The 10,393-nt window shown below is 42.0% G+C and overlaps 1 non-coding gene across 1 annotated transcript; it reads right to left on the bottom strand.

The window, feature by feature from the left end:
* Nucleotides 1–7,532: 7,532 nt before the first annotated feature.
* Nucleotides 7,533–7,607, bottom strand: Trnat-ugu. The gene has a single exon. It is a non-coding gene; the product is annotated as a tRNA-Thr (tRNA).
* Nucleotides 7,608–10,393: the final 2,786 nt, after the last annotated feature.

Raw genomic sequence — 10,393 nt, 5'->3', positions numbered from 1 at the left:
CATGGAAATGCTGCAACTATAGAATTTCCTACTATGTGTTGAACAAGAAAGTCCAGTGTATTTTCAGTAGTAAAGATAAGCCATAATTATTAGCTACAAGTCGGTATAAAAAATTACTTGTCTTGATTTTGATAAGTTTTATATTGGTCAATCAACAAAAACTTAACAACAAGATTGTCTAAACATGAACGCAGCTGGATGTAGCAGATTTATGACTCCACATCTGGTCAGCAAGTACTGAGTGAGGTTCACAGACTTCAGTCATAGTCCCAGGTGCTCTTAGCAGACAAAGACCAGAAACTCATCCTGCTGGATGCTCTGGAAATAAACAGATATCTAGCCCAAAGTCTTGATTTAAGGTGAGATTGTACCTTAGAAGGGAGCAAAATATAAAAAAAAATTTTTTTTGGCTCATAAACATTCCTTGAAGTGTATTTTACTACAGAAATATGTTTTCTAAGTGCATTATAGCCATTAAAGCCTTTAAATATTCATTTACTTTAAGGGCAACACATGTTGCCAAGCGCCCCTTTTGCCTTCTGTCAACTTCTTGAACTTCTAAAACCAAATTTGCTGATTTGTGAAAATATTTCGTGTTCACAGTTGGCTGCCCTGTTCGCATGCTATATTCACTTGTTCCTTGTCCTTCCAGAACCCAAATGAATCATTAAACTGTGTCTTATGGTCTAGAATTCCCAAAGCAGTATTTGTAGGCAAAAAAATACATTGAATCTAGTTGTTTATGATGCAGTTCTTTCATTTAATTATGGTGATGTGGGGAGAGTTAGGCTGCCTCAAAAGTTAGCACACAATCTGGGGAAAATATGGTGATGGCATGTTCGGAATTGGATGCTGTCTGTGTGAAGAAAGCAGATTATGAAGTGACAATAATAGCTAGGAAGGCAAGAGTTCACTCAAGGAATGCTTAGAGAGCAATGGAGGATGAAGAAAATGCAGATGACCCAGGATATGGTGCAGGGATGTTCTAATGTCCTGGTTTACTCGCTTTATACTTATTTACAGTTTAACTTTTTTAATTGTAGTACCATTACACTGTCAAAGACTACTTTTGATTTGTGTTCGTACTTCACTCTCGATGTGTAGCATCTTTCTCACAGTTGCTCATCACGAACATTGTAACCTCTTTGATGACTACAATCAGTTAAAGGCTTATGATGGACTTGTAAGACGAAAACTGCTTAATGCAATATATTAATATTGTAGAACGTGCACAATATTGTTCTTTTCATTTAAACCCTGTGAGTGTACATATCTACATGTATATATCTACATGTACGTTTACATGTAGTTGATTACTCTGCAATTCACACTTAAGTAAATGGCAAAGTGTTTGATCGAACCACCTTGAAACTATTTCTCTGCGGTTCCACTCTCTAGCTGCTCGTGGGAAAAAGGAAACTTAAAACATTCTGTGTGAGCCCTGGTTTCTCTTAATTTATCACGACGATATTTTTCTCGGGGAGCTGTGCGGCATCGACGAAGTATTTCCACATTCGGAGGAGAAAGTCTTTGACTGAAATAGTGTGGAAAAATTTCACCGCAGTCAAAAACGCCTTTGTTTTAATGATTGCCACCCCAGCTCGCTTATCATATCCGTGACACTCTCTTCCCTATTTCGCAAAAATACAAAACAAACTGTCCTTATCTGGACTTTTTCGACGCCCTCCATCAATCGTATCTCGTAAGGACCTCGTAATGCGCAGCTATAATGCAGAGGTTGACTGACCAATTTGCTGTAGGCAGTGTTTTCAATAGACGTGTTGCATCTTCTAAGTGTTAAGTCAGTGAAACGCAATCTTTGGTTTGCCTTCTCCATTGAATTATGTAACAAGGACACATTTACGAGTGCCAATAAACTATCTTGATGAAACTTGGCAGGTATGTAGAGGGGCCAAAATCAAGTGACACTTTTTTTTTCTTTTTTTGAGTTCGATTTAACTCTTAAGAGGAAAAACGCACCACGAAAGGTAATTTGCATTCTTGGGTTTGGAGGGTATAATTTCTGAATGATGATATACGAAAAATGTTTCTCATATAAAAGTTGATACGTAATTAAAATTCTTGAAAACTGTATTCTCGAATTTTCTAAGGATCTGAAGTTTTGGAAAATCCATCACCACCATTAATTAATTTTGAGAAATGAAGACTTTTGTTACAACATAAATTAAAGAAACTTTCAAACTACATACATCCGTGTGTAATAAAGCTGCTTTCTCGAATATATTTTTGGAAAATGAGCTGTACAAAATGTGTTGTCAGAGTATTTTCAACATATCTAATTACAAATCTATGTATTCATTTTAGTCTAGTTAATAATTTCACTTATATTTTTATGTTTTAATTTGTTATTTTACGTTTTGCATTCATTTTCTTGTTTACCATTTCACAAATGTGTATTTCATTCATTTAAAATAATAAGTAACTTATTATTATGGTACATAATCGGTACAATAATGACAATCTGTAAATGAATACGTAAAACATAACGTTTTCGTACACCATGCACATAAAATGAACAATATACATGTCTGAGAACACAATAAAAAGCAAAATTCAGCAGGATTTCAAATTGTTGAGGGTCATTCTCTAAATATCCTGATCTGTATCAGACATATTTCAGTACATCGGTAAGCCTTGGTGAAAAGAATTTATTATGTACTAGTGACTGCAGCTTAATTATATATTTTTTATCAACTGGAGATTGACGTCAAAATCATTCAGCAGAACAAGATTTGAAAATTTTTTCACTAAGTTCTTCCAAGCTCGAAAGCTATATACATCTCCCGCCTATACCTGTGCCATCGAACCCTTTGAAAACACCAGATGATCAACTTCCTTGTTCTCAGGTACGATGTTACGTATGATTTTTGCAGACTGACAGCCCGATTCTTCACTTTCACTGGGAAAGAAAAATGTTTCAAATATCTTCTGACCTAGTCAGAAGATTGTTTCCCAGATTTCGATTCTGTCACAAGGACATCTGGGGCTTCGAAAAGAGATGCTCGAATTCTCGCTCCAAACTCATAGCTAGTTTCTTTTAAAAGTAGAAAGGCGGGTGGCCAGTGTGAAAAAACCGTTTTGATCACCATATCCGAGGACAAGAAATTTGTTCATCTGCTGATCACAAAGGGCTCGACGGCACAACTACAAACGTGGTACATGTATGGCTTTCGATGTTGGAAGAACTTCGTGAGAAGATTTTCAGATTGAGTTGCGTTGAATGATTTTGATGTCAATCTCCAATTGAGAAACAATGTAATTAAGCTGCAGTCACTAGTACATAAACAATTCTATCGCCACGGCTTACGAATGTACTGAAATATGCCTGATACAAATCAGGATATTTAAACGACCACTGCGACAATTAGAAATCCTGCTGAATCTTGATTTATGTTGTGTTCTCTGTATTGTATATTATTTGAAGGAATTTAGTTGATTTTATGTGTAAGGAAATATTATGTTTTAAAAAATTATTTACAGATTATTATTACTGGAGAGATTTTGTATCATAATAATGAGTTATCTATTACTTTTAATTAACAAAATACGTGTACGAGTATGTGAAACGGTAAACAAAGAAAAAAATGAATGTAAAATGTAAAATAACAATTAAAGCATAAAACAAAGATAAGCCAATAAATAACTAGACTAATAATGTATGTAAATAGGTAATCTGCCAGGAAGTTTCAAGATGAAAATACTCTGCTAGAACGCTGTGTACAGTTCATTTTCCGAAAATGGTATTTAAGAAACCAGCTTTGTTATATCAGTACCGTACATGGATGTAAGTAGCTTGCTTTCAAAATTAATTGATGTGGTTGCGTATTTTGCATAATTTCAGGTTTTTAGACAATTCAGTTACACAGTTTTCGAAAAGGTTAATTACATATGAACTTTAATGCGAGAAACAATTTTTTCATATCATTGTTTCGAAGATATTCCCTAGAAACTTAAAATGCCAAATTACCTTTCGGGGTGTGTTTTACCTCTTCAAATTGAAATTGGGCCCAAACATGAAACACTTATTATATTATCTTTCCCCTCTACATATCCGCCAAGTTTCACCAAGATTGTTTCTTGAACTTGGGAATGTTCTCTTGTAAGTGATCGTTTCAATTGAAAGTGTAATCAAAAATGGTTCAAATGGCTCTGAGCACTATGGGACTTAACATCTATGGTCATCAGTCCCCTAGAACTTAGAACTACTTAAACCTAACTAACCTAAGGACAGCACACAACACCCAGCCATCACGAGGCAGAGAAAATCCCTGACCCCGCCGGGAATCGAGCCCGGGAACCCGGGCGTGGGAAGCGAGAACGCTACCGCACGACCACGAGATGCGGGCGAAAGTGTAATCCCCAGGTATTTAGTTGCAATGACAACCTTCAAATTTGTGCGTTTTATTATGTAACCAAAAATTTAACGTGTTTATTTATTTATCTGTACGAGCTCAATTTTTTATTTTTTTCCTATTATTTATTTATTTATTTACTTATTTAGTCAGTGGCTACTTTTCGCACTATAGAGGTATCTTGTCGAAATTATTTAGTCTTGTCACATGTATCTAGTTCAGTTTCAAGGTAATTAAATCCTATGAACATCTTGTAAGTTGCATCACTGGAGAGCACCGAGTTCCTCGTACTTGCAGTGAAGTTTTATGACGAACATCGGAGAGTATGGATTGTGCTATTGGGCGAGACAAATATGGTGTCCAATCACAATAATGTGACCACTCGTCAGAAGGCTGAATAACCACCTTTGACAGCGCAGTAGGTGCACGAAGAGAGTCAGTGAGTTTCTGGAAGTTACCGAAAGGGATGTGAAGCCACGCTTACTCCAGTACGATGGCTAGATGTGCTAGTTTCTCATTTGACGATCCACGTGGTGAACAGCCTGATCGAGGTGGTCCCACAGATTCTCAGTAGGGTTTCAATTCGGGTTGTTTGATGGCTGAGGGAGTACGGTAAGCTGCTTTTAGACGTTTCACGGCGTACAGGTCAAGGGCCGTCATTTCGATGGGGCATAAAACTTGATTCATCTGAAAAGGCCATCTGTCGCCACTCAATGGATTCCAGCTACAGTAATGGCGTTCAAATTCCATCCCTCGTCGCCGATGAACAGCAATCAGCTTGGGTGCGTGAATCGGGCGTCTGCTGCGGAGACCACACGCAGGAACGTTTGCTGAGCGCTCGTTGAGGAGACGCTGTTGGTAGCTCCTTGATTTATCTGGACGGTCAGTTGTTCAATAATTGCACATCTATTCACCCGTAGCTACACATCTTCACAGCTGTTGTTCACCCTTTTTCTGTAAGGCCCTTTGATGCGCCACAGTCGCCTAGGTGTCGGTTTTGGACACCGTTATTTTGCCATCTACATCTATGTCTATACTCAGTAAACCACGGTGAGGATGCATGGCAGAGGGTACGTCCCACTGTACCAGTTATTAGGGTTTCTTTCTATTCCTTTCGCGTATGGAGCACGGGAAGAATGATTGTTTGAATGGTTCCATGCGTGCAGTAATTATTCTAATCTTGTCCTCACGATCCCTGTGTGAGCGACACGTAGGGACTTGTACAACATACCTAGAGTAATCACTTAAAGCCGGTTCTTAAAACTTTGTTAATATACTTTCTCGGGATTGTTTACGTCTGTCTTCAAGAGTCTGCGTTTCAGTTCCTTTAGTATTTCTGTGACAGTCTACAACGGGTTAAACAAACCTGTGACCATTAGTGCTGCCCTTCCCTGTATACGTTCGATATCCGCTATTAATCCCATCAGGTACCGGTCCCACACACTTGAGCAATATTCTAGGATGGGTCGCACGAGCGATTTGAAAGCAATTCACTTTCTAAGCTGACTGCACTTTCCCAATATTCTACCAATAAACCCCATCCTACTACCTGCTTTACACACAACTGAACCTATATGACCATTCCATTTCATATCACTACAAAGTGTTGCACCCATTTATTTGTATGAGTTGGCCGATTACAACAATGGCTCATTGATATCATAGTTAGGGGATAATACGTTTTTTCGTTTTGTGAAGTGCACAATTTTATATTTCTGATCATTTAGAGCACGTTGCCAATGTCTGCACCTTGTTGAAATCTTATCAAGATCTGACTGAATATTTATGCAGACGCTCTCTGACAGAATTTCATTATAAATAACTGCGTCCTCTGAAAAAGCCTGACTTCACTATTAGTATTTTTGCAAGGTCAATAATGCTCAATATGAACAGCAAGGGCCCGAACCCACTTCCCTGGGGCTCACCCGAAGTCACTTCTACATCTGATGATGACCTTCCAACCAAGATAACTTGCTGTGTCCTCCCTACCAAAAAGTCCTCAGTCCAGTTACAAATTTCACTTGATATCATCCACAGCATGCTTTAACCATGTTGGTACGTAAACAGTGTACAAACTTAGCCGTTTCGGAAATGCTTCCACTCTTGGTCAGAACGCCAACAATCAGGCCATTCTGGACGTCAGATAAATCAATCCAGGCCATTCTGGACGTCAGATAAATCGATCCAGGCCATTTTGGACGTCAGACAAATCGATCCATTCCGCATTATGACAAGAGCTGCCCTTTTTCTCGCGTCTCACCAACACGATTTACTTACCCTCCACTGCTAGTGTTGCCACCTGGCGTGTGCGATTGGTTACTGCACGTTGACGTAGAACGCAGGTGGTGGTCACGTTAATGTGACTGAACCGCGTATATCACAGGGCATCACCTAGTTACCTTTCCTCGTACCTGCAACGACATTTAATCGCGCTCGCCGGGGAGTCTGGATTGCGCTATTGTGCGAGACAAATAGATTCGCTGCGCCATCAGTTGGCAACGTACGAGCCGAAGAGCCCGTAAAGCGCTCAGGGAGATAAGACGGGGCTGGCGGCCGGCAGTAACCGCCGCACGCGTCTGTCTTGCCTCCCCCCGCCGCAGCCGCAACAGGTAGACGGCAGCGGCAGCGGCAGCGGCACCAGGTGACGTGACCCGCCTCCAGACAGCGCCGCTCACCGCCTCTAGTCGCGACAGCCGGCACGCGTTTCGCACAGCAGACGGCTCGTGCCGGCACGCATTGTGTGTAAATGGGCGCGCGGCCTCGCAGCCCCAGACGTGCGGGATCTTATCTCCTCCCGCGCACGTGGGGCCGCCGGCCGGCCGCACTAAGCGGAACTGCCAGCCATTAACGCCTCGACTCGCGCCCTGCGTGCGTTTCCCGTTTTAGGCCTCAGCTTGGCATTACGTCACTGATGGAGGCGGTGGGGCTCCTGTTCGAAACATTTGGGTTTTACTACATCATATGAGTAAATTTACCAGTAGTCACGCATATCAAAAATAACCTTGATAATTAACTATATATGACGGTAGTATCTGTTCCCGAAAGAACAGTTACCGTGGATGACCATGCAGCTTTGCTAGAAATGAAATGATAGTTAAATGGACACCCTAGCTGCAAACAGGCGTTGATGTACTTCATTGGGGAGATGTTGAAAATGTGTGCCCCGACCGGGACTCGAACCCGGGATCTCCTGCTTACATGGCAGACGCTCTAGCCATCTGAGCCACCGCCGGCACAGAGGATAGGGCGTCTGCAGGGCACTACGAATGTAGTGGTGTGGACATGTTGGGAATGTGGATCTCACGGGGAGCATGCAAGGGATAAGTCCCTGCAGACGCACTATCCTCTGTGCCCGCGGTGGCTCAGATGGATAGAGCGTGTGCCATATAAGCAGGAGATCCCGGGTTCGAGTCCCGGTCGGGGCACACATTTTCAACATGTCCCCAATGAAGTACATCAACGCCTGTTTGCAGCTAGGGTGTCCATTTAAATATCATTTCAACCTTGATAATTACTATACAAACAGCCTACCCATGACTAGGGAACAAGATATACATTGATCTCATTATGATCAGGACCATTGCCAGAGAAAATGCCTCCTGGTGGCGTTGTGGGTACGTCAAACGGTAAGGAAAGTATAGGCTATCTGATCAAAACACTCTGGACACTTATCAGAGGATACTAATATGGCGTGTTTCCATCATTCGCCTTTATGACAGCCTGTATTATACTGGGAACACCATCAATGACAGGGCTGAACGTCTGTGCATAACTGGCAGCCCATGCTTCCTCAAGAGCCTGTAAGGTGGCAAATTTTAGCACCTTACGTGATATTTGTTCGGAAAATAATATATATGACAAATGCCAGGCAATCAGAGATAGCTATTTGACAGATCGATGCTACCAGGTGATCAAAAAGTCAGTATAAATTTGAAAACTTAATAAACCACGGAATGCTTGGAATGACGTGGGGTTTTATTAGAACAACCCCATATTGCTAAACCCGTGAAAGATCTCTTGGGCGCGTAGTTTGGTGATGATCGTGTGCTCAGCCGCCACTTTCGTCATGCTTGGCCTCCCAGGTCCCCAGACCTCAGTCCGCGCGATTATTGGCTTTGGGGTTACCTGAAGTCGCAAGCGTATCGTGATCGACCGACATCTCTAGGGATGCTGAAAGACAACATCCGACGCCAATGCCTCACCATAACTCCGGACATGCTTTACAGTTCTGTTCACAACATTATTCCTCGACTACAGCTATTGTTTAGGAATGATGGTGGACATATTGAGCATTTCCAGTAAAGAACATCATCTTTGCTTTGTCTTACTTTGTTATGCTAATTATTGCTATTCTGATCAGATGAAGCGCCCGCCATCTATCGAACATTTTTTGAACTTTTGTATTTTTTTTTTTTTTTGTTCTAATAAAACCCCATGTCATTCGAAGAATGTGTGTCAATTTGTACCTCTCTATCTACATTATTCCGCGATTTATTCAGTTTTCAAATTTATGCTGACTTTTTGATCACCCAGTAGTATCAACATATCAAGGTTAATAATGATACGTAAGATTTTAGAACCGTGCATATTATCATCGGGAAGGTGGTTTGGACGGACACAGGAAAGAGTTATTTGTGATGTCGAACAGGCGAGGTGGCCGGCAGCTGGCCGGTGCTTTACACAGCGGCTGTTTTGTTGGTTGAGTGGCACTTGTGAGCACAGGGGTTGTTGGGGGAGCCTGAGACCTCACAGGTGGAAGAGCCGGCCGCTGTGGCCGAGCGGTTCTAGGCGCTTCAGTTCGGAACCGCACTGCTGCTACAGTCGCAGGTTCGAATCCTGCCTCGGGCATGGATGTGTGTGATGTCCTCAGGTTGGTTAGGTTTAAGTAGTTCGTAGTCTAGGGGACTGACGACCTCAGATGTTAAGCCGCATAGTGCTTAGAGACATTTGAACCATTTGAAGAGGTGGAAGAAGAGAGAGAGGGCGTACGTGCGAGACAGAGAGAGACTGTTTTCCGCCGTTGCGGCTAACGGGACGCAAATATGGCGCGCCTATGAAAGGTGGGAGATCCGCGCGAAATTTTAGAGTGCTGATTGGCCGAAAAGCGTAGGAATACATGTGACAGGAAAGGCAGTTAGGCTGCAACAAGATCGGGACTCTGGTGGCGGCGGTGGTGCCAGGCGGACGCTGAGAGTCTGCTCCGGAAGAGCTCTCACAGGTTAAAGTCGACATCACGCTGGTGCCTGGGACGACTGTCATAATCTTCGTGCTGAATTATGGTGATGTTAGGGCAAACAGCTGGCAAAGTAGGGCACTGTAACTGAAATTGCATATTCGTTCCACTAGCACTTTACTAGATCTCTCTGACTGTGTGTCCGTCCAGGTGGAACTTCAGTTCAAAAATGGTTCAAATGGCTCTGAGCACTATGGGACTCAACTGCTGAGGTCATTAGTCCCCTAGAACTTAGAACTACTTAAACGTAACTAACCTAAGGACATCACACACATCCATGCCCGAGGCAGGATTCGAACCTGCGACCGTAGCGGTCACGCGGTTCCAGACTGTAGCGCCTAGAACCGCTCGGCCGCCCCGACCGGCTGGAACTTCAGTAAAACCACTTGCGTGGCCAGTATTAACCTACGTAACTTAGGAAAAGGGACGATTAGGGATAGAGTCTCCATTGTGCCAATGGTAGGATAGTTAGTTTAGGGAATTAATTTGTTTGTAATGTTTTAGGTTAGGAATATTGCTCATCCTGTTTTTCATGAATGAATGTAAGATTCAATAACATACCATAATCAAAGCATTATCATTTCTGTAGGTAGCAAACTACTGATAGAATAAGAGTTTTATTAATAAAATATATTATCATATTAATTCTATGCAAACGATACTGGGGGTATATTCGCGTATTGAAACAGAGCCGAGGTCAGATAGCAGTGATGAAACAAGAAGTTTAATATTCATTATACCCCCGTACGTTCCAAGCCGAAACCAGAGAAGAAATTAATTTTGGGTG

Source organism: Schistocerca americana, chromosome 3 (genome assembly GCF_021461395.2).
Source record: "Schistocerca americana isolate TAMUIC-IGC-003095 chromosome 3, iqSchAmer2.1, whole genome shotgun sequence".
NCBI lineage: Eukaryota > Metazoa > Arthropoda > Insecta > Orthoptera > Acrididae > Schistocerca > Schistocerca americana.
Note: the sequence above shows the minus strand (reverse complement) of the source record. Positions and strands in the feature narration are given on the sequence as shown.